This window comes from Pongo pygmaeus, chromosome 9, assembly GCF_028885625.2.
Source record: "Pongo pygmaeus isolate AG05252 chromosome 9, NHGRI_mPonPyg2-v2.0_pri, whole genome shotgun sequence".
NCBI lineage: Eukaryota > Metazoa > Chordata > Mammalia > Primates > Hominidae > Pongo > Pongo pygmaeus.
In genome coordinates this window covers 130,016,032-130,042,781 of record NC_072382.2, presented here as the reverse complement: position 1 = coordinate 130,042,781, position 26,750 = coordinate 130,016,032, and the positions used below count along the sequence as shown (strand labels likewise).

Sequence of the window (26,750 nt, the reverse complement as noted above, 5' to 3'; positions counted from 1 at the left end):
TGGCTGACGAGGAGGTTTCTTTCATTTTGTAAAACTAGTGTGGTTTTTCTTTTCACTTGAAATATGATTCTGCAACATTACATATTCAGAGGATATGCACTGACCAGAAATTGGGGTTCGGTGTGTTTTTCCCTTTTTTGACCATTGCCAAAAAACTGTCTTTCAAGAAGTGGAAACTACTCTGACTAATCAATCACAGTGAATGAAAGGATGAGTAGAGCGAAAGCATTGCATTTCCAATTCTGGTACAGTGGTCTGGAACAGACCAGAGCAGCGTGTCCTCAGTTTGTTGTACAGAATGACCTAGAGATTCAGGGTTGTTTTTTTTTTTTTTTTTTTTTTTGAGACAGAGTCTCACTCTGTTGCCCAGGCTGGAGTGCAGTGGCTTGATCTCAACTCACTGTAACCTCTGCCTCCCGGGTTCAAGCGTTTCTCTTGTCTCAGCCTCCCGTGTAGCTGGGATTACAGGTGTGCACCACCACGCCCGGCTAATTTTTGTATTTTTAGGAGAGATGGGGGTTTCGCCATGTTGGCCAGGCTGGTCTCGAACTCCTGATCTCAGGTGATCCACCCGCCTCGGCCTCCCAAAGTGCTGGGATTATGGGCATGAGCCACTGTGCCCAGCCAATTCAGGTTTTTTTTAAGGGTTCCAAAGTTGATTCTTATGCTCAGGAAGGCTTGGGAAGCACAGATCTCAAGGAATGTGCTCTGGGTGAGGAAGTCAGAAAGCATGATGTTCAGCTCTAACTCTTTTTCTTAAAATCTAAATTTTATTGAGCCAAGTCCTCTGTGGGCTCTGATTCTCTCACATGTAAAATGAAAGGGCTGTATTGTACAGTCCCTGAGAACATTTTACATTCTGAATACACTTAATTCTTATACTAGTGAACCTTTTTTTTTTTTTTTTTTTTTTTTAAGTAATTTTAGCATCCACACTCTACTCTTGACTTGGGTTGAGATTGTAGTTAATTAAAACCTCAGGCCTTTTTCCATGTGTTATTCTCAAGCCAACATCTCTCCAGTCTGCAATTAGTTTTTGCATGCAGCTAAGGACTTACTATATTTTTCTGCCTAAATTTACTTTAATATTTGTAAACATTTTTAATGCACTATAATATGCATAAAAATAAATGGGCATATTCCAGGAATATATTTGCTAATTTTTTACCAGCTACACCTGTGCATCCAGCACCCAGCTAAAAGAACAGACTATTTGCACCACCCCAGAGCCCTTCTTTGTATTCCTTTCCAGACATTACCCATCTCCCCGTGAGAAACCTCTACTATGGCTTCTAACACATTTGTTTTGCTCTTTTGGGATGTATATAGAATCACAAATATATACTGGCTTTCTTTGTTTAATATTATGTTTTTGACAGTTATGCATCTTGGTACATAGATTTATAGATCATTAATTCTCATCGTTGTGTAGTATTCCATGGTGTAAAATACACCATGCTTATCCGTTCTACTGATGGTGAGCATTTTGGTAATTTCCAACTTTGGCTACTATGAATAATGCTGCTATGAAAGTTCTAGTAAATGTATTTTGGTGAATATACGTTTGCACTTCTCTTGGGTATATAACTAAAAGTGATATTACTAAGCAATAGTTCACTTACATATTTAGTTTCAGTAGATACTGCTACACTGTTTTCCAATGTGGCTGACTCAACTAAACCTCCCACTCACGGTGTATTAGTCTTCCAGTCGCTCCACCTCTTTGCCACATTTAGAATTTTTCATCGTAGTTATTGTAGCTTGTGTGTTGTGGTATCACATTGTGGTTTTAATTAGTAATTACTAATGATTAATCCAGTTGAATGATTTTTTTCACATGATTATTGGCAATCTTGATGTTATCTTTTGTGAAGTATCTACTCAAGTCTCTTGAGCATTTTTTCAATTGGGTATTTGCCTTTGTCTTATCAATTTGTTTTAGTACTTCATCTATTTTAGGTATAACTCCTTTTAAAGTATATTTATTGTAAATACGTTCTCCTGCTCTATGGATTACATTTTCACTCGGTTGTTTCTTTTGAGAAACAGAATTTCTTAATTTTTCTATAGTTTAATTTATGATTTTTACCTTTATGTTTGATGCCTTTGTGTCCTGTTTAAAAATGGCTATTCTGAAGTTACAAAGGTGCTCCTCTAGAATGTTTATTGTTTTACTCTTAACATTTAGATCTGTAATCTGTAATCCATCTGAAATGGAATATTTTGTTTGTTGGTTGCCTAGTTGGTATGATATGAGGCATGACTGTCTCTCTCTCTCTGTATACATACTTATGCATATATATATACACATATATGCATATATATGTACACACACATACACATATGTACACACATACACATAGATGTATGTACATACATACACATGTACACACATATTTTTCTTTTGCCAGAATTATTTTCTTACAGTCTAACATCCAAATTTAGCAATTACTCCCTGCCTCATATCTCCTACAAATATAATTAGCATGCCATTAATACCAGCACAATAACTTTTTGTTAAATAATTAAAATTAATTTAAAATTGAAGTAGACATGTATTCTTAGGAGTCTTCTGTTGAAATGCAAATACATTTGGAGAGGTAGCACACTGAAATTTTGTAACACATATACACCTATTAGTGATTTATAAATCAGAAAGTCAGGTGCTTTTAGCAGCCCTATGGGAATTAGGTGAGAAATAGTTCTGAGAAACAGGATGGTGGTGAGGGTTAGCCAGTATGTGGTGCCTGGCTGGAAAGCGCCGGCCTGGGCAGGATGCTGAAGCCAGGGCAATGTGCTAACTTAAGGCCAGAAGTGTCAGCGAGCTCTGAGAAGTGGGATGGAAAGGCAGGAAAGAAAAATATTTCTTGCCTTTAAATTGCATGCAGGGCTGACTAAGAGTAACTAACTGTGATAATTTGTTTTTCCATAGAAGTACTAGCAAAGGACAATGAATGTTTCCATTACCCTCGCCCCCTCAACTTGTCATGCCAGTCCCCATGAGTCACCCGGCTTTCCCCAGTCTCAGTTTCTCCTCTTCATAGAGGGAGATGGGTGGATGGCTGTCTTATCACTCTCTGTGCTGGAGCCTACTGCAGTTGTAGGGTTGCAAGACTCAAATGAGACTCCATAACCAGAAATAAATGATCTTCACTGCATCTCAGAAGACTACTTTGTTACCCACTTCAACCTCCACACCTTTATGTGTGAGGCTGAATGCGAGAGTGTGTGTGTCAGAATTTAAGACCAATCTACCAGAATGCAAGCTTGGCATTTAAGGATATTCTCTGGAGAGAGGATCCATGATAGTGGAATCACCCCAGCAGAGGCTGAGGTGACAAACATTGAGGGGGGACATAGAAGAAGCGTCAGGGGAGGTAGTATAGAGTCTACGAAGGATGTTTCGACTCCTGGTTTTATATAAGAAGTTGGGTCTGTGCTCACTCCACATGGGAAGTGCATCTGGCCCTTCTTGCACCTCAGTTATTAACATCTGCCTGTTCTTAGACTGAATATATTTTAACACTATATTTACATATACTAGTGCTGATAATTTTTTAACTGAAAAAAAATTTCTGGAGAAAATGACATTAAGGTTATTTAATTCCTTCATCAATTTGGTATCCAGAGTTAAATCACCTCAATTTTTTTTAAAAAAATTATTTTACTAAACTTGTTTTCATCTGGGCAAATCCCTTTTAGTGTAAATTTTATAAAAAATGTCTCCTTTGAATTTAAATCAATTTTTACCCATATGCAATTGTAAACTATCTTTTGTGGCCATAACTCCTACAAAGTCCAAATTTCATGTCTAAAAATGTTAGATCTAAATTTCTGAGAATATTTTGATATTTTAACAAATATTGTCATCAATATTTACTGTGTATAATTTTACTTATTTTCAGTCTATCTAAAATGATTTCTATCAAGTTTATTTTTTGTCTGTTTAATCATAAGGTGATTATTTGCTCAATGTTTCACTTTCAACAATTTTACTGTGTGGAGTTTTAGCTGTTGTTAATTTATTTTTGTGTTGATTGCTTCTACTATGCTTGATTTTTTTTTTTTTTTTTTTGAGATGGAATCTTGCTCTGTCACCCAGGCTGGAGTGCAGTGGCATGATCTTGGCTCACTGTAACCTCTGCCTCCCAGGTTCAGGTGATTCTCCTGCCTCAGCCTCCCAAGCAGCTGGGATTACAGGCATGCACCACTACACTCGACTAATTCTGTATTTTTAGTAGAGATGGGGTTTCACCATGTTGGCCAGGCTGGTCTAGAACTCCTGACCTCAGTTGATCAACCTGCCTTGGCCTCCCAAAATGCTGGGATTACAGGTGCGAGCCACTGCACCTAGCTGCTGCTTGATTTTTTAATAATGTGTCAATCGTGTAAATGTTTACTTTACCAGCTAGTTATGATTCTTGACTTAATTTTTTATCTGTAATGGCAGGTTCAAAATGTTCACGAGTAAGTTTCACTTTTACTTTTCTAAATCTGCATTAAAATGGCCTTGTACTTGAAAAAAAATCTTTTTTTCTTCTTTAGAAATACATGTTCCATATTTCTCTACACAGATACAGAGGAAGGGGAAAATATATGTTCCTGTGGTAAGCAATCCCTTACACGTGGAGCCAAGGTAGAAAACAGGCAGGAATGATAAGAAATCTGAAGTGAGGACTGGCTCTGAGAATAGCCATATCTAGTGGCAGCTGTGAGAGACCTATAACCAATGACAAGTGATGTCTTGGCTTGTAAAAAAGTCCTGACTTTTTAATAATTGCCATTCTGACTGGCATGAGATGGCATCTTACTTTGGTTTTGATTTGCATTTCTCTAATGATCAGTGATATTGAATTTTTTTGCATATGTTTGTTGACTGCATAAATGTCTTCTATTGAGAAGTGTCTGTTCACATCCTTTGCCCACTTTTTAATGTTTTTTTTTTCTCATAAACATGTTTAATTTCCTTATAGATTCTGGATATTAGACCTTTGTCAGATGGATAGACTGCAAAAGTTTTCTCCCATTTTGTAGGTTGTCTGTCTGCTCTGATGATAGTTTCTTCTGCTGTGCAGAAACTCTTTAATTAGATCCCATTTGTTAATTTTTGCTTTTGTTGCAATTGCTTTTGATGTATTTGCCATGAAATCATTTTCTGTGCCTATTTCCTGAATAGTATTACTAGATTTTGTTCTAGGACTTTTATAGTTTTGGGTTGTAAATTTAAGACTTTAATCCATTTTAATTTAATTTTTGTAAATGGTATAAAGAAGGAGTCCAGTTCCAATTTTCTGCACATGGCTAGCCAGTTCTCCCAGCACCATTTATTAAATAAGGAATTATTTCCCCATTGCTTGTTTTTGTCAGGTTTGTCAAAGATTAGATGGTTGTAGATGTGCGGTCTTACTTCTGAGTTCTCTACTCTGTTCCATTGGTCTATGTGTCTGTTTTTCTATCAGTACCATGCTGTTTTGGTCACTGTAGCCTTGTAGTGTAATCTTAAGTCTATTTGTGAGAATGTAAATTAGTTTAACCATTGTGGAAGACAGTGTGGTGATTCCTGAAAGACCTTGAACCAGAAATACCATTTGACCCTGCAATTCCGTTACTGGGTATATACCCCCCAAAATATAAATCATTCTGTTATAAAGATACATGCACATGTATGTTATATTGCAACATTATTCACAACAGCAAAACTATGGAATCAACCCAAATGCCCATCGATAATAGATTGGATAAAGAAAATGTGGTGGCCAGGCCCAGTGGCTCACGCCTGTAATCCCAGCACTTTGGGAGGCCGAGGTGGGTGGATCACGAGGTCAGGAGATCCAGGCCAACATGGTGAAACCCGGTCTCTACTAAAAATACGAAAAATTAGCTGGGTGTGGTGGTGTGCACCTGTAATCCCAGCTATTCTGGAGTCTGAGGCAGGAGAATCACTTGAACCCGGGAGACAGAGGTTGCAATGAGCCAAGATTGCGCCACTGCACTCCAGCCTGGCAATAGAGCGAGACTCCGTCTCTTAAAAAAAAAATAATAAAAAATAAAAGAAAAAGAAAATGTGGTACATGGTACATATACACCATGGAATACTATGTAGTCATAAAAAGGAATGAGATCATGTCCTTTGCAGGACATGGATGGAGCTGGAAGCCATTATCCTCAGCAAACTAACACAGGAGCAGAAAACCAAACATCACTTGTTCTCATGTATGAGTGGGAGCTGAACAATGTGAACACATAGACACAGGAAGGGAACAACACACACTGGGGTCTGTCAGAGGGAGGGGGAAAAGCATCAGGAAATACAGCTTATGCATGCTGGGCTTAATACCTAGTTGATGGGGTGACAGGTGCAGCAAATCACCATGGCACGCATTTACCTATGTAACAAACCTGCACATCCTGAACATGCACCCAATAACTTAAAATTAAAAAAAGAGAAAGAAATCACAGCCAGTTCTCATTTGTGCTGAGGGGAATTCAGCAGGGGTAACCAAGCAGAAGCCAGGGCTCCCTGCTGAAGCCACAGTGCAGGTGTTAGATATTTGGTGATTGCCCTAGTAATGCACTGTGTGGAGAGGCTAAAAACTGCTTTCTCCTTTGAGATCCCCTTGATGCCTTATCTTTCCAGGCGAAGTCAATCCCCCATTTCCTCTGAAATGTGTGTTATATTCTGAAGTGGAAATACTCTGAATTCCAGTTGCAGCTAAGGGCTTACTTGAGCATAGAAGAGGTTAAGTCTTCCGACTTAGGTCTCCTTTGTGGCTATTTGAAAAAATTCAGAGATGAGGATCTCCTTGAGCTCAGGAGATTGGTTTCCCAGGGGGACACCCAGAATCAGATTCCTGCACTGAGCAGACTTTGCGTGGCTTCCCATGACCTGCTGCTATCTAAAGAATTTTTAAGTACTCAGAGAATGCCTTCTTGTTTATAGTGAAAAATAATTCAAGGTTTGAGGGATTTATTACTCAAGGCTGAAGGATAAACCTCTGCATTCTTCATTTTGGACCAAGGTGGCTCTCCCTAGAGCCTCTCAGCACCCTTGTTTCTTCTGGGCTGCACACTTCTTTTTTCAATAAGCTTCCGAGGCAGATAAGAAGAGGTGACCTCTGTCTCTACCCACTCTTCTGAAAGGTGGACTCCAGAGAACAAGTCTTACATTTATATGAAATTGAAATCATTCATTGTTTAAAAGGCATTTATTGAGCATCTGCTATGTGTGAAATATTGTTCTTTATGTTGTGAAAAATACAAAAAGTAAAAACTCAAAACAGAAAACAACCAATCAGAATACATTATCTCTTTCCTCAAGGAGACAATACAGGAGAGAGGAAAAAGATGAATAATGTTACATCTCAAGCCAAAAGCCTGGACACTACCTTGTGAATTCCAAGGGAGACATTCAAGGGTGTGGAGAAAACCCAAACATGCGAGGGCAGAATGTATACTTTATTTATCTCTGGGGTAAACAAAGACATGGAGGCAAAGATATTTTGTAGGATAGTTCAGCTTGAGTCCACAGCACACATGTTGTGGAGTGCTGGGAAATGAGATTGAAGGTGGAAATGGTAGACTGAGGCTATGCTGTGGCATGTTTTGGATACAGAATAATACTGTCCTGCCCAAAATCAGCATTCTTTGATTGCATGAGGAAAGTGGAATTTTATGATTAATCTGGTACAGTTAGTAGGAAATCAGAAATAGGAAACCAACACAGCATGGTCAGTGATGATAATTTTAATACACATATTAAATGGTTAATCTTCCTAAGTCATTTATAATATATAGGGAAGACTTTATTTTCTGCACTTTACAGATGAATACATTGAAGGTCAGAGGGGTTAAATGACTTGTTAAAAGTTACACATAAGGGCCAGGTGTGGTGGCTCACACCTGTAATCCCAGCACTTTGGGAGGCTGAGGCGGGCGGATTGCCTGAGGTCAGGAGTTCAAGGCCGGCCTGGCCAACATGGTGAAACCCCATCTCTACTAAACACACACACACACACACACACAAATTAGCCTGGTGTGGTGGCACACACCTGTAATCCCAGCTACTCGGGAGGCTGAGGCAGGAGAACTGCTTGAGCCCGGGAGGTGGAGGTTGCAGTGAGCTGAGTTCATGCCACTGCACTCCAGCCTGGCCTACAGAGTGGGACTCTGTCTAAAAAAAAAAAAAAAAAAAAAGTTACACATAGATAAAAGGACCAGCCCTCACTTAGACCCAAGCTTCTTTACTCTCTGTGTGTCTTTGGTATACCAAGTCCATCTTGTTCCAGAAACAACTAATCAGACCTCTTCTAAAATGTTCTGTAAAATTTAAGTTTTTGCAAACATAAGGTGGCTCTTGATCCACAAAGGTGGGAAGTGGGCATAATTATGCAAGATATCTTTGCAGAGAGTTTTTAAAAGCAGAGGAAATATATGCTGACTTTCTAAATTCCACCTTTTTATTTTTTAGGCAAGGTCTAATTCTGTCGCTGAGGCTGGAGTGCAATTATATAGCTATCTGTAGCCTTAACCTCCTGGGCTCAAATTATCCTCCCACCTCAGCCTCCCGAGTAGCTGGGACTATAGGCTTGCACCACCATGCTGGCTAACGTTTGCATTTTTTGTAGGGATGGGGCCTTACCATGTCTCCTGGGCTGGTCTCTTATTCCTGGACTCAAATGATCCTCCTGCCTTGGCCTCCCAAAGTGCTGGGATTACAGGTGTGAGCCACTGTTCCCAGCCTAAATTCCACTTCTTGAACAGTCCTGTCCATTTCAGTGTCTTGTGATGAAGAGATTTTTTTGAAGACTAGTGAAAATATAGCGAAATTCATTCAGTGCTGAGATACTCCCTGCTAGTGAGTAATTCATAGAGGCAAGTTATTTTTCTTAGGCGAATAGGGTGTGGCTGAACAATTATTATAACACTTCTGTGTTCATAGGTCCAAGGCTACAGCTTTTCTTATTGCTAGAGGTGGGATGTCACATCATTGTAACGTGGCAACTGATAAATTTACCAAGTTCTATTCAACATAACTTTTTTTTTCTGGCTTCATTTATGATGCAAAGGACTGTTGGGACTCCAGGAGGGAAAAGACTTTTTATCTAGATAAAAATTTAGCTTATTTAGAGTCAGTTCTCTCTGGGGTTTTAGGAAAGACATCCAGAGTTGCCAAGATTTGCCTCTTCCAATACTTCCTGGTTGTAAAACTTTCTTTTTAAATAATCTCTTCTACTCTTCCTCTTCTCACCCTGCACTGTGCCCACCATTACAGATATACGGATATAAACTCAAGGCGCACATGAGCTGCTGAGATAGGGAGAGAATTCTATTCATTTGGCAGAAGTGGATTAAGGAAGAGACAGGGGCAGTTGGTTCCTATGACACTCAGCAGAGGCTTGTTTTCTGGTTTTCAATTTCCCTTTCCTTCTTGTTTTTTTTTCTTGGCCCTTTCACCCCCTCACCAAAATTATTTTCGTTTCACACCATTTTGGATATTGTTCCCTCTCTGTATTCTGGTATATTCCTAGATCAAGGCAACAGCTAAGAAAATATCTTATAAGTCATTTTCTCCTTATTGTGAATTCCAGGGACTGAAAGACCAACATGAAAGGGTTCCAGACACCAGGAAGACAGGGGCTCTACTTGTAATTCATTGTTGATAAACTTGTTCATTGAAGACCTGAATTCTGGCAGTAAAAGAAATTATTCTTCTCTATTAACTATTTTCAGACATGTTCTTTTGTATCTTCCTTTCCCACTTCTCATCACAGCTCAAGCATATTTCATAGATTTGTGGTCACATTCTGGGATTGCTAAATCCATTGAAACCTCAAATCTCATATGCAATACTATTTATCTGCTCTATCCAAATTCAGATTTAACTCATTGTTCAGGGATCGTTTGTGTGTGTGTGTGTGTGTGTGTGTGTGTGTGTAGGGAGGGAGTGTTTAATTTTCCATGATTCCTTTACTTCCTCTCTCTGCTGCTTCCGACTTCCCAGGGAGAAGGAAGGGAAAGGGATGAAGGTTTGGAGACAGGTGCATAGAAGCTGTGCTGGCTACTGCTGCACTCTCTCCTTTACAATGGTAGCTACTCCAGACAGTCTCCTGCCTTAGGAATGCACCATAAAAGAAGCAGTTATTGGTTTCCATTCTAGCCTATAACCTTTAAACCCTAGTGCATGCTTGTCATACCTGGGTGAAATTTCTCAGCTCAGCAGCAGTACTGATTTAAGCATAAGTGATTCTGCAGCTCTGCTTCATTAGGCTGGTGAATAAGTTGCCAATCTTCTAGAGGCACTTCAACTCCATCTCTGTGGAGACCCTGTTGAAAAATCCCCCCAATGGGAAGGAGAGGAGAAAGGCCAGAGTGTTTCTCTCACGCTCTTCCTACTCTAACAACTCTCATTTATGAATTCCTTTTAGATTTCTGGCCTTGCTTTGTAGAAGCTGGTTGCTTCTCCAGAAGCTACCTGGCTTGAGGGGCACAGGACTAATCCTACTATTTTTTATTAAGCCCTAGAAGGTATGTGTTGTAATTCCAAGATATTGTCTTTAGGAGAAAGGGGCAATTATCTATTGCCCCTTAATTTGGAGCTGATAGAAAAGGAAAATTCTATTTAATATTCTGTTTAACATTCTTGTATTCTCAGACCCAATATAACGTATGGCTTATAGTAGAGGTCTATTCAATATTTATTTACTGAAGGAATGAATAAGTGAATGAATAAAAGAAAGATCAAATAATTAAAACTGAAGAAAAAGGAAAATCATTCTGGTTCAATGGTCCTAAAATTATATTAATGGCAATCTTATTAGTTATCTGTTGTTGCCTAATAAATTTCTCCAAAACTGAGCAATTTAAAGTAACATTTATTATCTTAGAATTTGTGAGAGACAGGAATTTAAGAGGAGCTTAGCTGAATGACCTGGATCGTGGTCCCTCATGAAATTGTGGGCAAGATGTTGGCCAGAGCTGCAGGCATCTGAAACCTTGACTGGACTGGAGAATCCATATCCAAGATGGTGCACTCACAGAGCTGATGTCTCCACCACATGGCTTCTCCATAGAGCTACACACAGTGTGGCAGCTGGATTTCCTCAGAGCCATAGTCAGAGACAGAGACTATACCAGAAGCTGCAATGTCTTTTATAACCCAGTGTTGGAAGAGACATAATTGCCATTTCTGACATAGTCTATATTTCACACAGGCCAACTCCAGTATAATGTGCAAGGTGACTACACAAGAGTGTGAATAGCAAGAGGCAAGAATCATTGAGGCTCATCTTGGAGGCTGACTATACCACAGCAGACTATTCATATGTTTTAACCCTTTGAATGCTCATGAATTCAATAACACAGGAAAAACAGACCAATTCCTTGAAAACCACCAGCCACCCAAACTCAGCCAAGATGAGTTTGCCAATCTGAATATTTCTATAACCATTAAGGAAATTCAATTTGTAATTAAGATGTCCCGAAGAAGAAATGTCCAGGTCCAGGTGGTTTCACAGGAGAGTGCTACCAACTTTTAAGAAGGATTGACACCAATTTTAGGTAATATTTTTCATCTCATTTTTTGAGACTAGAATTACTCTGATATCAAAAACTGAAAAGAAAATACAAATTTAAAAAAATAAAACTATAGGCAATTATTCCTAATAACAAAAATCCTCCACAAAATATTCGCAAATCAACTACAGCAATATATAAAATGAATTATACACCATGACTAAGCAGGCTTTGTTCCAACTATGTGGGGCCGATCTAACATTCAAAATCAATCAGTATAATTCGCCATATCAACATGTTAAGAAAAATCACATGATCATATAAATCAATATAGAGCAAAGCATTTGACAAAATTCAACATCCATTCATGATTGAAAAAAATAACTCAGAAAAATAGGAATAGAAGGGAACTTCTTCAACTTACTAATGAGCATCTATGAAAACCCTTTATCTAACATCACACCTAAGTGTAGATGACTTTCTCACCAAATTTTCTCCCTAAGATTAGGAACGAGGCAAGGATATCTATCCACTAATCTTAATCAACATAGTACTAAAAGTTTCAGCCATTACAATAAGGCAAACGAAACAAACAAACAAAAAGGTTGGAAGTTTGTAAAGTAAGAAATAAAACTGTCCCTATTTTCAGATGACATAATTATTTACATAGAAAATTTCAAGGAATCTGCCTCCCAAAAAGTCCTCAAGTTTTCAGAATACAAGATCAACACACAAAAATTAGTCACATTTCTGTGTACTAACAACAAATACCTGAAAGTCAAAATTAGACACACAGTTCAAAACACAATCTTTTACAAAATAACTCTAAAGAAAATGAAATACTTAGCTATAAACTTAACAGAATATGTACAATCTCTTTATGCTGAAAATTATAAATGCTATGATGAAACTTAAAGAAGAGCTAAATGGGAATACTGTCTTTATTAATTGAAAAGACTTAAAATAATACAATTCTCAATTCCCCCCAAATTGATCTATAGGTATAATATAATTCCTATCTAAATTTCAGCAAGACATTTTGTAGACATACACAAGCGTATTTGAAAATTAGTATGAAAACACATATAGCCTAGAAATGTGAAAGCAATCTAGAAAGTAAAGAATAAAGTGGGAAGAGGCACTCCACTTGATACAAAGGCTTACTAAGGCTGCAGTAATCAAGACAGTGTAGAATTGGTGGAGAGACAGACATAGATCAACAGAAAAAGAGCAGAATAGATAATGCAGATGCAGACCTAAATATGCCCATATGATTATTTAAACTTTTGATTTTGAGATAATTATAGATTCACATGCAGCAGTAAGACATAATAGAGAAAGATCCCATGTAAACTTTACCTAGTCTTCCTCAATGGTAACATCTTGCAAAACCATTGTATAATATTACACCAGGATATTGACATTGATACGGTCAAGAGATAGAAGAGTTCTGTCATCACAAAGGTCCTGTATTGCTCTTTCGTAGCCACAGTTTCCTACCACCTCCCTCAGTCTTTAAAAATCACCAATCCATTATCCATTTCTCTAATTATGTCACCTAAAGAATGTTGTATAAATGAAATCAAATAGTATGTAGGCCTTCAGGGCTGGCTTTTTTTTTTTCTTTTATTCAGCCTAATTCCTTGGATACAAATTTTTGCATGTATCGGTAGTTTGGTATTTTTTTTTTTTTTTAATTACTGGGTAGTGAGTGTTTCGTGCTGTGGATGCAGCACAGTTGGCTGAACCATTCATCTGTTGAAGGACATCTGGTTTGCTCTAGTACTTGGCCATTATGGATAAAGCTGCCCTAAACATTCATATACAGGTTTTAACCACCATATTGATTTAGGTTGAACAAACACGTCTAAGGAAATGTTTCCATTTGTGGAAATATCTTCAGTAATTATAAAATATTACTGAGATATTTAAGCAATTACGGGGAAGGGAAGGTGTTCCAGAAGACTGTAAGCACTCTTCTCTTTAGTCCTTGTGAGAGGTGACAACATGCTGGCGGCCCGCACTCGCTCTCAGCGCCTCCTCGGCCTGGGCGTCCGCTCTGGCCACGCTCGAGGAGCCCTTCAGCCCGCCGCTGTACTGTGGGAGCCCCTCTCTGGGCTGGCCGAGGCTGGAGCTGCTCCCTCTTCTTGTGGGGAGGTGTGGAGGGAGAGGCGTGGGTGGGATCCTGGGCTGCACATGGCACTTGTAGGCCAGGGCGAGTTCCAGGTGGGTGTGGGCTCGGCAGGTTCTGCTCAGAGCCAATGGCTGGCGCCGCCAGCCCTGGGCAATGAGGGGCTTAGCACCCAGGGCAGCAGCTGCAGAGGTGGTGCCGAGTCCCCCCAGCACTGCTGGCCTGCCCATGTGGTGCTTGAATTCTCGCCAGGCCTCAGCTGCCTCCCCGTGGGGCAGGGCTCGGGACCTGCAGCCTGCCATGCCCGAGTCCCCCTGTGGTGTGCTCCAGCGCGGCCTGAGCCTCCCCGACAGGTGCCGCCCACTCCTCCTCGGCTCCTGGTCCCATCCATCGCCCAAGGGCTGAGAAGTGCAGGTGCACGGCAGGGGACTGCCAGGCAGCTCCATCCGTGGCCCTGGCGAGGGATCCACTAGGCGAAGCCAGCTAGGTTCCTGAGTTGGGTGGGAACATGGAGAACTTTTTTGTCTAGCTGGAGGATTGTATATGCACCAATCAGCACTCTGTGTCTAGCTCCAGGTTTGTGGATGTACCAATCAGCACTCTGTATCTAGCCAATCTGGTGGGGACTTGGAGAACTTTTATATCTAGCTAAAGGATTGTAAATCCACCAATCAGCCTTCTCTGTCTAGCTCAAGGTTTGTAAACACACCAATCAGCACTCTGTGTCTAGCTCAAGGTTTGTAAATGCACAAATCAGCACTGTGTCTAGCTCAAGGTTTGTAAATGCACCAATCAACACTCTGTATCTAGCTAAAGGTTTGTAAACACACCAATCAGTGCTCTGTGTCTAGCTAATCTGGTGGGGACTTGGAGAACTTTTATGTCTAGCTGGAGGATTGTAAATGCACCAATCAGCACTCTGTGTCTAGCTCAGGGATTGTAAATGAACCAATCAGTTCCCTGTCAAAATGGGCCAATCAGCTCTCTGTAAAATGGACCAATAAGCTCTCTGTAAAATGGGCCAATCAGCAGGATGTGGGTGGAGTCAGATAAGGCAATAAAAGCAGGCTGCCCTAGCCTGCAGGCAACCCACTGTTTGTTCTTTCACTCTTTGTGATAAATCTTGTTGCTGCTCACTCTTTGGGTCCCCACTGCTTTTACAAACTGTAACACTCACCGCGAAGGTCTGCAGCTTCACTCCTGAAGCCAGCGAGACCAGGAACCCACCAGAAGGAAGAAACTCTGAACACGTCTGAACTTCAGAAGGAACAAACTCCGGACACACCATCTTTCAGAACTGTAACACTCACGGCAAGGGTCCATGGCTTCATTCTTGAAGTCAGCGATACCAAGAACCCACCAATTTTGGACACACTTGTGCTTTTCCACAGGCCTCTCCTTTAAACTTTCTTCGTTCAGATGTCCCTGACACCCCATCCTTACCCAACGTTCCTTGAGACACCTTATCTCTTTCCACCAGATACTGAAGGCTGCGTGTTTAGGTCCCTTCTCATGTCTCTCAAATTCCAGTTAGGAAAAAGAAGGACGGATTCTGATTCTGTTTGGATTGATGAAGAAGAAAAGGAAAAGAAAATGGTTAACTTCACAAGTTATCTGATTTCCTACTAAATTCCTAAACTCAAACATAGTTCACCAACATTGCTATTAATTTCCTTCCAATGATGCATATCTAGTTTGCATAAAAACGTATTATCCATTTATTAACATGGCTTTTGCCTTTTTAGTTGTGAAGGAATAACCAAGATTTAGTTATTCTGAAAGTATGGATACCTATATCTTGGCCTTAAATTCATTTTAAGGCTTTATTACATTAACTAAAAATGCCTTTGTCTGAGTTTTTTAGATAAATGGCACAATGCCAAAACTTCATCTAGCAACTTACATATAGATTCAACTCAATAAACATCTGGTGAATTAATACTCCATTTTTTTTATTTTTAGAGTATAGTGGGGATTAGGGAGATAGTGAAAGTAATTTATAGTGCCACCTGAGGCATGGTGAAGAAAGCAGAGAGCTGTTTACAAATGTTTTAGAGATCATATGTGAAACTAGGATTGGATTTATAGAAATGATAGATTATCATACATGTCTTTACAGAGCAGAGAGATGGTCAATGGATGGAACTATCAGGTTGATAGACACAGGCCATCTTGTGAAAGAGCTTTCCAGTAATGAGCTATTTAGAACTGAGAATCCACTGATATTTGAAGTAATAATCTACCCATCATTGGGAATATTCCAAAAATTTCAACATTAAGGAAGAAGATATTGTGGCATTGAGTGAAAAGTAGAGCGACATAATCTTGAAGGCCCATGCAGTTCTAAGATTCTACATGGTTATGCCCATTGATTTAAAAAATTCTGTAAATATTTTAACATTCAAAAATGTGCATAAATGTAGACTTGTGAACAAGTTCCTATTAAAATATTCCTATACATAATGCCATTGGCAACAAAGTCATGTACTCAATCACCAAGTGGTTTGGGCATCTTTAACTAAATAAACTGACAACTAGATGCATGAAGAAAATATTGACATGGACTGGCAGAAATGTAAAATCTGTTACAAACTCTGACAAATTTCAGAGCATTAACTCTATTTGGCGGAATCCCTAATGTTTTATTGAAAAGAGAATATTCTTTAACTCAACACTAGTTGTTATGGTTAGTCTTCTGAGTTAACTCAGCTAAAAAGCAGGTTATTTAATCAAACACTAGTCTGGGTGTTACTGTGAAGGTATTTTGCTGATGCAGTTGTCTTTAAGTAAAAGGTATTACCCATGATAATGTGAATGAATGTCATCCAATCAATTGAAAGCTGAACAGCACAGTAAGCTGAACCATTCATCTGTTGAAGGACAGCCTAAGGGCTATCCTGGAGGAGGAATTCTGTCTCAAGGCCATAGCATCAAATCTGTAGCATCAAATCCTACCTGAGTTTCTACACTGTGAGCCTGAGATATGGGTTTCAGACTTGACAGTCCTCACAACTGTGGGATGAGGCAACTACTCAATCAATCAAACAAAGGTGGATTTACATATTCTCTTCGTTCTTTTTCTATGGAGGATCCTGACTGATACACTAGTTCTCTTATGTCCACTACTGAAATGTCTGCCTTAGGGAGAAGATGTTGTAATTTGACTGGTATATTCCAGAGTGTACTGAAGTCAAAATCATGATTGCATTAAAATGGTATAGCTCTCTTTACCTCCATTTATATTTCTTTTGTGGCATACCTTCATTTATGCAAGCATTTTTTTGCATTAATTCATCTTTATATGAGCCAAATGATTGTAGTCATTTGTGGTGGCCTAATTCAAGAACTTGATAAGATTACTCACTGTCGGACATAGAAAAGATCTTAGAAATCAACCAGGCCAAACTCTCACTTAATAGACATGGAAGAAAGATAGCAAAATGATTGCTATTGCTAGTACTGGGCTGAGCAGCCATGTTTCACACAGAATTTTATCATTCTACTCTGCCTTCCTCCGCCTCCTGCCAGTAGTCTCCTCTCCCCCCGAAAAAATGAAAACTGACTGATTTTGCTACCATAGGGTAAACCAAACTAGCGTCTGGAACGAGGACAGATGATTATGGATGGAGTATACAAAATCATGAGGAACAGAAGTTGCTATGTTCTGTTCTGGATTCTTACTATGAACAAAGGCATTCAAGTCTCCAAAATTAGGGTGACCAGCCACATCCTTTGGTTTCTGGAGCCCTCTAGGAACTCTGGCACAATCAAACTAATACATTAGACTTGAATTCACATATGGTTCAAATATGTACCTTTCTCTGTCCAAATATAAAGCATCCAAGAATGAAAAAGATCTTTTGCTTCCAACAGCAACTGGTAGAATTTGTTTCCTCTCTAAATATAGTTTCATTTTTGAAATAAAATCAAGAGATTAACAAACATTATGATATTGTACAGAGAAAGTGAAATGCAGTGTCTTAGATTTGATGCTGAAGTGGGACATCGGCTTTCTTCTTGGAAGTGTGACTCTTCATTGTATATGGTTGTGAATACTCTTGCAGCTGGCATTTTATACCCTGATGTTACTCATTTTTTATTGGGGAGCATTAATTTGGGTTATGAGGTAAATAAGTTCTTAATGCCTAGAAACAGATTGAAATACAGTGTTATAGATCTTACAACATTTTCCTACAGAAGTTAAAAATATTCAGAGATTCCTGAGTTTTAGTCACATGAAATTTTGTGCTTATGCCTTTTTCTCAATTTTGCACATATAATCCAAAGGATAAATGAATGACTCTAAATTAATGTCTCTAAAAGGTTGCTAGACATAGTACCTCATTGGATCTTGATGTTAACCCTATGATGCACATTAGGCTGAAAAAACTAAAGCTGCAATAGAGAGTTTTGTGATTTCCCAACATCAATTAACTAGTGATCAGCAGAGTAGGATCTTAAATCTATGTTTTTTTGTCTCTAAATGTCATGTCTTTTGATTAAGATTTTTGGCCATATAGATTATGAAAAAGAAAAGTTAAACAGTGGAACCACTCTATTTCTTATTTATGATTTGATAAAGATTGGCTCTCCTGGAATTTAATTCTCAGTGTCTAAATTTAATATCAAGTTTTCTAATGAACTTTTATTTTTATATCTGTGGAATGCATGTCTGCCATAAATGTTGAGCAATTTCCACACTGTTGTAAGTAATGAATGTGAAATTCAAGTGCTTCTGTGATTTATGCCAGGTTGTTGGCATTCAACCATGACTCACAGCTCCAAGCCAGCAGTTCTAAATCTCTCCAGTCCCACCTTTCAGTTGGGGAGTTCCCAGGGTTAATGGTCTTTGGAGCCAATATGCTCCCTGAGTTAGCTTTGAAGGTGATTCATTGCTCTGGTATGAAGTTTGAGGACCAGCCAGTTTAGGTGGATTCCATTCAGCACCCAGTTCAACAGACAACACAAGACTGATTCAAACCCTGGCTCTCCCACCTACATAAATGTTACAAAATCAACAAACATTCACTTTACAATAATTTGATTTGCATTTTTAATTCAGTCACCAGTTATCTACATTGGACAATGTGGAAAAGAAAAGTTGACTTGCTTATTACTGTTGGCTTATGCTGGCAGGAGGGTTAATCTTTGCCCAGAAAGTGTACACGTCACAGCTGAGTCAGTCTATCTGTCTAGAACACTCCTCAACACTTACGCTGTTACTTGTCTGAAGAAGTCTGTTTTTCATCCTCTGCTGTGATGAATGCCCATATTTTTACTCAAACTTGAGTCTTTTTTCAACCAGTAAAAGTAAACCTTCTTGTCCTAAATAAAAAAGACTACCTCAAAAGATGGTTCAAAAGGCATCTTGGAAATCAAGTAGCACTTACGCAGCATGATTTGCTTGTATTACTGTAAGTGACAATGACTCAAAATCATATGGATTAAATTTTCTTACAAATAAATACAGGCTCACTAATATAGAGTTTGGTTTGTATTTTGCCAATACTACAACAACTTAATAAGGATTTGTAGCCTTTCTTGAACCAGAAGGATCTGCTGTTCAACAGTAGAAAGTAAAATGGATCACAAATATGTAATGTTCCAATAGATATCAAGGCATTCTAAAGTCTTTTTTAAAATTAGGCTAGCTGTTGATTTTGGTTGTAGTTAAGAATTTGCAAATGCTGTAATTTTTAAGTTAACATAAACAAATACTATTGTGGTTAATTAAAACATTTCTTTTTTCATTAAAAGGCATTGCCAGTAAAGAAACTAGGGACAAATATTTAAGATGAAAAGGGACAAAGAGCAAGTCACTGACAAAGCAAAACAAGAATTGAAAATTTCTTCTTCCAAGCCCCTTACTCAATCATTTTTTGCCTTCCAACTTCATCTAGTGATTAAAGATAACATACTATTAACAGTAACACATAAGATGAAAATAGTACTAAATGCAATAATGCAACCTTAACTAAATGTAAAAAAGTAACTTAATATCCATGCTTAGAAATGGATTACTTAATGATTCAATAGTTGGACTCGTCCAGCTAAAATATATGCAAAATATGGTTCTAAACTGGAGAAATTATTATCTGAAGATAATTGATAAGATCCTCCTTTTTTCAGCCATGTCACCAGTTATATGCAAATAACTATAGGTTATAGTGAGTAATTCAACTTCATCTGGATAATGCTGAACAAAACTCTAGAGAGGAATTGTAAAAAACAAATGTTTTTATTTTTATAATTTTGACTCAAAGCCAAGTCTTACAGGATTTTGCTTGGAATTATATTCTTTTATTTGCAAGCAAAGAGTTCCCTAGGCTTTTAGATTGGCAGAGCTAGTAAAATACTGTTCATCTGAGGCTATTGAATCTTAGCATTCTAAAAAGTTCCAGTCTACTACTGCTGCTAAACTTAACCTCAGGTGAGCCACACCACTGAGGCATGAGTTTCACTATTCTTTCCAGTGTACGAAGTGAAAGTTCCTTCTGCCTGTAGTTTGATGAACACACTCAGACAGGATCAACCTGAGTAAGGCCAGTCCTTTAGCTTTTCATTGTTTTACCAATTATTACTTTAGTGCTTACCAGGTATTCAGGTACAGCGTGAGGTCCAAGCAATATTTTTAGTTGCAGGGAACCCAAAGTCTGGTAGTGCAGAGAAATGTTGAAATAAATAATTATGGTCGAATATGAATCTATAATAGAAGTAGACATAGAGTGCTGTGGTCTTTCAGAATTCAGAATGACTAGTTATTTGAGGTTGGAGTTGGGGCGAGGCTGTATCAATTGTCTAGTACTGTGTAACAAATCATTCCAAAAAAGAACCTTCAAACAAAAGGTATTGTTCATGATTTTGCTCTGGGATCTGGGCTCAGCCACACAGCTCTTCTGTTGTCATCTCTTGGGATTACTCATGGTGTTTTGGCTGCAGCCAGAGGATCCAAGAAAGTTTCCTTCACATACTTGGCAGTAACATGGAATTTGCAGCTGAGTGTCTTGGCCCTCCTCCATGTGGCTTTTCCAGCATATTGACCCAGGTTTTTAATATGGGGGCAGCAGCTTTCCAAGAGAGTGAGAACAAAAACTGCAAGGCCTCTTGAGTGAGACTGGACAGTCACACAGTGCCACCTCTACTGCATTCAACTGGTGAGAACAATTAACTGGACCATTCCAGAATCAAGAATGGGGAAAACTGTCTCCACCTCCTAATGCAAGGAGCTGAAAAGAAGTGGCCATTCTAAATCACAGGGCTTAGTTAGGGAATATGTCAAAGCAAACACTTTTGAAGTGGGCCCTAAAAGATTTGTATGTGTTTTCTGTGCTTGAGTGTGTGTGTGTGTGTGTGTGTGTGTGTGTGTGTGTGTTGGGACAAGGGATATTCCAGGAATGGCAGAGGAAACATTCTAAACTTAGTGATTAGCAGGAACAATGGGTGGTGCAATATTTGTGAAACTGCAAGTAAATGTACATGGATGAATATAGAATGCATCATATCCTCTGGGGTAAGGGTAACCTGAAGAAGAATGATGGTGAAAGGAGTAAGAAAAAAAAATAGGTCTAGAGAGGCAGGTTGGGCAAATATTGTGAAAGAGTTTATGTGAGCGACTCAGTGATTTGGAATTTATCCTGTAGGCACTGGGCAACCAGGAATAATTTTCACAAGTTTCAGGACTTTCAGGGAAGGCACTGACTAAATATTTGTCACATAAATAAAACCAAGTTAGTGACAGAATTTTATTTGCTATCCTTGAAAAACACTGGATAAGATTAAGAAGACCTTATAATTCTCCAGCTGACCTCTGTGTCTTCTTCCGTCTGGGTCTGTGAACTACCAATAGTAGCCCTCAATCTAATGGTGGCTTCCAAAGTGTTTCAAGTAGCAATCTAACTAGGGAAGGATGAAGACTAGAAAAGATCTTGAACAGGATACTTGGCTTTACACAACTGGTGTGCTTATTTGGAGTAGGTCTGGAGGTCTGCTTAAGATTAACAGTAGGGGTGCCAAGAAACAACACGTTGGCACCAAGACTGAGGAGCCCTCTTCTCCCAAGCTGCTCACCCCTGTGGTAATGTAGGTCAACAGTTGAAAGTTAATGTTGATGTTGATTATTGAATGAAAGAAACTTTTCCTTAGCTTAAAAAAAAACTTTCAAAGTAATTATAGACTCAGAGTGTTGTGCAAAAGAGTACGTAGGAACCCCTGCACCATTCACCCAGCTTCCCCCAAGCATGACATCATATTATAATGGTAGGACAACATCAAACAAAGAAATTGACATTGGTACATTGTTGTTAACTGGACTATAGATCTTATTTAGTTTTCAGTACTTTTACATGTATTCATGCATGTGTGTATGTATGTAGTTCTATGCAATTTGTCCGATATACAGATTCATATAATCATTATCACAATCAAAATACAGAATTCTTCTATCACCACAGAATAACTCCTTCATGCTAACCCTTTATGTTTGTACCTCCTGTATTTGTTTATTTGTGTTTCTATAAAGGAATATCTCAGGCTTGTTAATTCAAAAAGAAAAGAGGTTTATTTAGCTCATAGTTCTGCAGGTTGCACAAGAAGCATGGTGCCAGCATCTGCTTCTTGTGAGGGACTCAGGCTGCTTCCACTCATGGCAGAAGGGCAAGGGGAGGCTGGCATGTTCAGATTATATGGCAAGAGAAAAATCAAAAGGGGGAGAATGTGCCAGGCTCTTCTTAACAACCAGCTCTTGAGCAAACTCTTTCAGGAAATAAGAGTGAGAACTCACTCATTACTGCACAGATAGGATCAATCCATTCATGACTGATTCATCCCCAAGAACAAACACCTCCAATTGGGCCCTACCTCCAACACTGGGGATCAGATTTCAACATGAGACCTGGTGGGGCCAAGCAAACCATATCTAAACCCTAGCACCCCCATTCCTCTGAGTTTGATTTCATAAATGTGATGGTGTCCAAATGATTGTATTGGAGAAGTATGCCTTAAGACACTAGAATCTGTTTTCTGGGAGCTTTATGGGTTACATATTATGAGTTACAGAAAGTTTTGTTTTATTTTCAATCCTGAGATCAGCTAGCTTAATGTGTGTGGGTGAAGAATTGGATAATTTAAATTGGTTCTAAGTGTAAAGACTTGTTTTGCTTGCATGTTATTCTGTTGCTTAATGAGAACTACCCTATAATCCTTTCTGCCCTTCCTTCCCCCCTAGTCCACCAAAAAGATCAATCTCAAAATTTACTCTATCTTCTTTTGCAGAGGTCATTACTTTAGGTGTCACCACTCTCTTCTGAAAGCCCAATTAAATACATACATGTGATATGGTTTGGATCTGTGTATCTGCCCAAATATCACATTGAATTGTAATACCCAGTGTTAAGGTAGGGCCTGGTGGGAGGGAGGTGATTGGATCAGGGGGGTGGTTTCTCATGAATGGGTTAGCACCATCCTCTTGGTGCTCCTTTCATGATAGTAAGTGCTCACGAGATCTGATTGTTTAAAAGTGTGTAGCACCTCCTTCCTCCCTCTCTTGCTCCTCCTCCAGCCATGTAAGTCACCTGCTCCAGCTTTGCCTTCTGCCATGATTGTAAGTTTCTTAAGTTTCTTGAGGCCTCCCCAGAAGCAGAAGCTGCTATGCTTCCTGTACAGCCTGAAGAAGTGTGAGCCAATTAAACCTCTTTTCCATATAAATTACCCAGTCTCAGGTATTTCTTTATAACAGTGTGAGAACAGACTAATACAAGATATATTTATACAATATGTAGTGTATTTGAGATACAATCATAATGACTTTAGAGGTTCTCATCTATTAATTAAAAACTAGTGGAAATAGAGTAATTAAGTGATTTAAGGATAAGAGAGAAAGTGATGACAGATATAGTGATGGTAGTGATTAAGGATGATACAGATCAAAGTCTAGTTTAGTATCATCCAGAAACAAAATAATCCTAGATATCAAAGTTATTTGATATGGATTTTGGCTATTATGGAAAATATTTGCTTGTGAATTAAAAATATAAAGGGCCTACCTTTCATTATTTTTGTCAGCATCTCTCTTGTCTCTCCATTAATCTATGGGTTTATTGACTGTTAATGGAAGAATATATTCCAAGAGGAAAATAGCACACTTTTTTTTTAAAGAATATCTTAGATAATTGAGACTTGACTATTCCTATTGTAAGATAGAATGCTATGTGAATTAGGATGCTGTAAGGGAAAGAAGAAACACTTAAATGTTCTGGTATAACATTTGTATTTCATAGTCTACAGAGATAATGTGACTGTGCTGGTTACGAATATTTTAGCCAATTTTAGCATAAAATTCCTGTTTCAAAACCCTGTGAATCAGTCATAGTCTGACTTATACATTCACACAAGACATGCTACAACTATATTTATTTTATTTATTTCCAATCAATTCCTCAAGAAACCACCAGGAGGCTTTTCATTTGAAAATGTTGAAGTTGGCATCATCTTCAGGACAGAGGTAAATGAGAAGTCTCTCATTGTAATCAGCCCTATGCCTGGACATTTTACTGGCTGGGGAGAAGTACGGATTAAAACTCACTCACAATGCCATGGTCAAGACACAAATTCTTCCTGGTACGTAAGTAATCCTGACTTATTACCATAAAACTTTCCCCAAAATAACTGTTTTGGCAAAAGCTTATTTAATTCAGGGATGAATAATTAAGAAGAACCAGCGCAACATATATAAAATACCATTATAAAACAAAGAAAATATGGAGCAACTGGTGAATTTATAATGTTCAACAGAAATACGTGGCTATAGATCAAAATCATCTTCAAATATTTCTCATGAATTTTTTTTAAAAAATGAATACTGTAATGAAGCAATTGAATCTATAAAATAAGAATACAAAGTAATGCACAAAAGTCAGGTGACTACACACTAGAAAGAAGTGAAGTTTGAGTATTAAAAATTTTTTAAAAATACAAACATTTAAAAAATGTAAACATCACAGAAATTAGCGTGAAAAAACAAGGCACACAGGGGAGAAAAGTCGCTTCCAATAAGGCAGAAGACAGGAATCGTAGATGTAAATACAGTAAAATGAAACTAACATAATCTTAGTATGAATGATAAAAAATGACATCTAGAGAAGGCAGAGAAAGCAGATTCAACATACACGTAATTAGGAGTCCATGAAAAAGTTCAAATAATTAGTTTCAGGAAAAAGTTCAAAATGAAGTCTAGCATATTTTAAAAACTAAACAAAGGTTTAAAAAGCACAATTTTTTTCAGGACTGTCAACATTGAGAGAAGTATCATTAAACTTGATTTGGAAGAGATTTTTTTTTTTCTTTCTAGACATAGCCTCGCTCTGTCACCCAGGCTGGAGTGCAGTGATGTGATCTTGGCTCACTGCAACCTCTGACTCCGGGGTTCAAGTGATTCTCCTGCCTCAGCCTCCCCAGTAGCTGGGATTACAGGCACCCACCACCATGCCTGGCTAAGTTTTGTATTTTTGGTAGAGATGGCGTTTCAACATATTGACCAGGCTGATCTCGAACTCCTGACCTCAGGTGATCTGCCCACCTCGGCCTCCCAAAGTGCTGGGATTACAAGTGTGAGCCACTGCACCCGGCCTGGAAGAGAAATTTTTTTGTACAACTATATAAAAAGACTTGTGTATTCGTATGGGAAAAATAAAGTTAGAATATTACCTCATGAATTATACCCAAAACTGTATTAAATATTTAAATGTAAGATACTAAATTATTAGATGAACCATGGAAATACATTGTAATATTGTGGTTCCAAAGGCCTTTTTAGGGAATTAAAACTAAAAAGACTAATACATTTAAATACATTTTAAAAATCACTGCATGACAAAAATCACCAAAACAAATAAGTAAATAAACCTACCAATCAAGTGAAAAAATGAGAGAAACACATTTTGATCTCCAAACTCAGAGAAGAATAGCATCTCTTAGTCAAGAAGCAACATAATGGGAAAATGGGAGGTAATTTAAATAGACAAGTCACAGTAGAAAAAAAATATAAATGGATATTCAACCTAACCAAAAATACGAAGTGTTACTTTGAATAAATTAAGTAAAAATTCAAACCTAGGGATTCAATCTTTCATCTATTAGACTAGCAAAATTTAATAAGGTGTGAGGAGACAGGCAACTATGGCTTATACATTGTCGGTAAAAGTATAACTCGAAAAGTTAAAAAAAAATTCAAAGCTCAAAGCACAGAACAGTGTGTAGAATGCTGTTTGTGTGGAAACAGAATAAGATTATATATATGTATATAATATATAGATTATATATAGAATATATATATGTGTGTGTGTGTGCGTAGTTATAATGCATACCATATCTTTGGAAGCACTACCAAAACTCTAATAATACAATAGTTTCTTGAGAGTGAACCTGGGTGGGTTGGAGAAGGGGTAGAGTTAAGACCTATTATAATATGTTCTTTTGAAATACTTTAATTTTTCTCTCTGTAAATTTATTTCTTATTAAAAATATGTTGTATTTATTTAAAAAATCCCACTACTTCTCTCTTAAGCCTTCTCCTGTCTCAATAACCCGAGAGGCTTACTCTTCCCTAAGGCTGGAGTCGGGGTTCATGCCTGTTGGGATGAGGGTAGGTACCTGCTTCTAGTGGCAGCTGTAGACAGAACGGTCAAGCCAGCTCCGTCCTCTACACTCAATGCCTAGTGTATGCATTGAAGATACGGCACCTTCCCCAGGGTGCACTTACTGACTCACATATATCGCAGGGCATTCGTGGGGCTCAAACTTGTGCTCAGGGTTATAGCTCTCTGTAGTTCACAGTCACCATGCTCAGCCTTTATTTTTCAAGATGGATTTATTGATGTTGAGGCAAGGACTAGAAACGTTTCTAGTATCAGCCACACCAAAGAAACTTGAAAGCTCCCTCAAAGACATAGACGTCTAGACCCGGCCTGGTACAAAGACTCAACACCCACCTTTATTGATGTAAATTTAATCCCCAAACTTCAATGTCCTGCCTGCCCCTGGGCTTTGGCCACAGCCCCTCAGGTGTGACCTGGTCTGTTGTGACCAGTCTGCCTAGGCTGTAATTATGAGAAAT

The 26,750-nt window shown here is 38.5% G+C and overlaps 1 long non-coding RNA gene across 1 annotated transcript in view; it reads right to left on the bottom strand.

The window, feature by feature from the left end:
* Window positions 1-20,412, bottom strand: part of LOC129007091 (uncharacterized) — a 32,465-nt gene extending 12,053 nt beyond the window's left edge. The window contains exons 1-3 of the long non-coding RNA XR_008492235.2: window positions 20,236-20,412; window positions 17,458-17,539; window positions 15,086-15,200 (exon numbers count right to left, since the gene is read on the bottom strand). This is a non-coding gene — a long non-coding RNA (uncharacterized LOC129007091). The remainder of the gene's footprint in view (window positions 1-15,085; window positions 15,201-17,457; window positions 17,540-20,235) is intronic.
* Window positions 20,413-26,750: the final 6,338 nt, after the last annotated feature.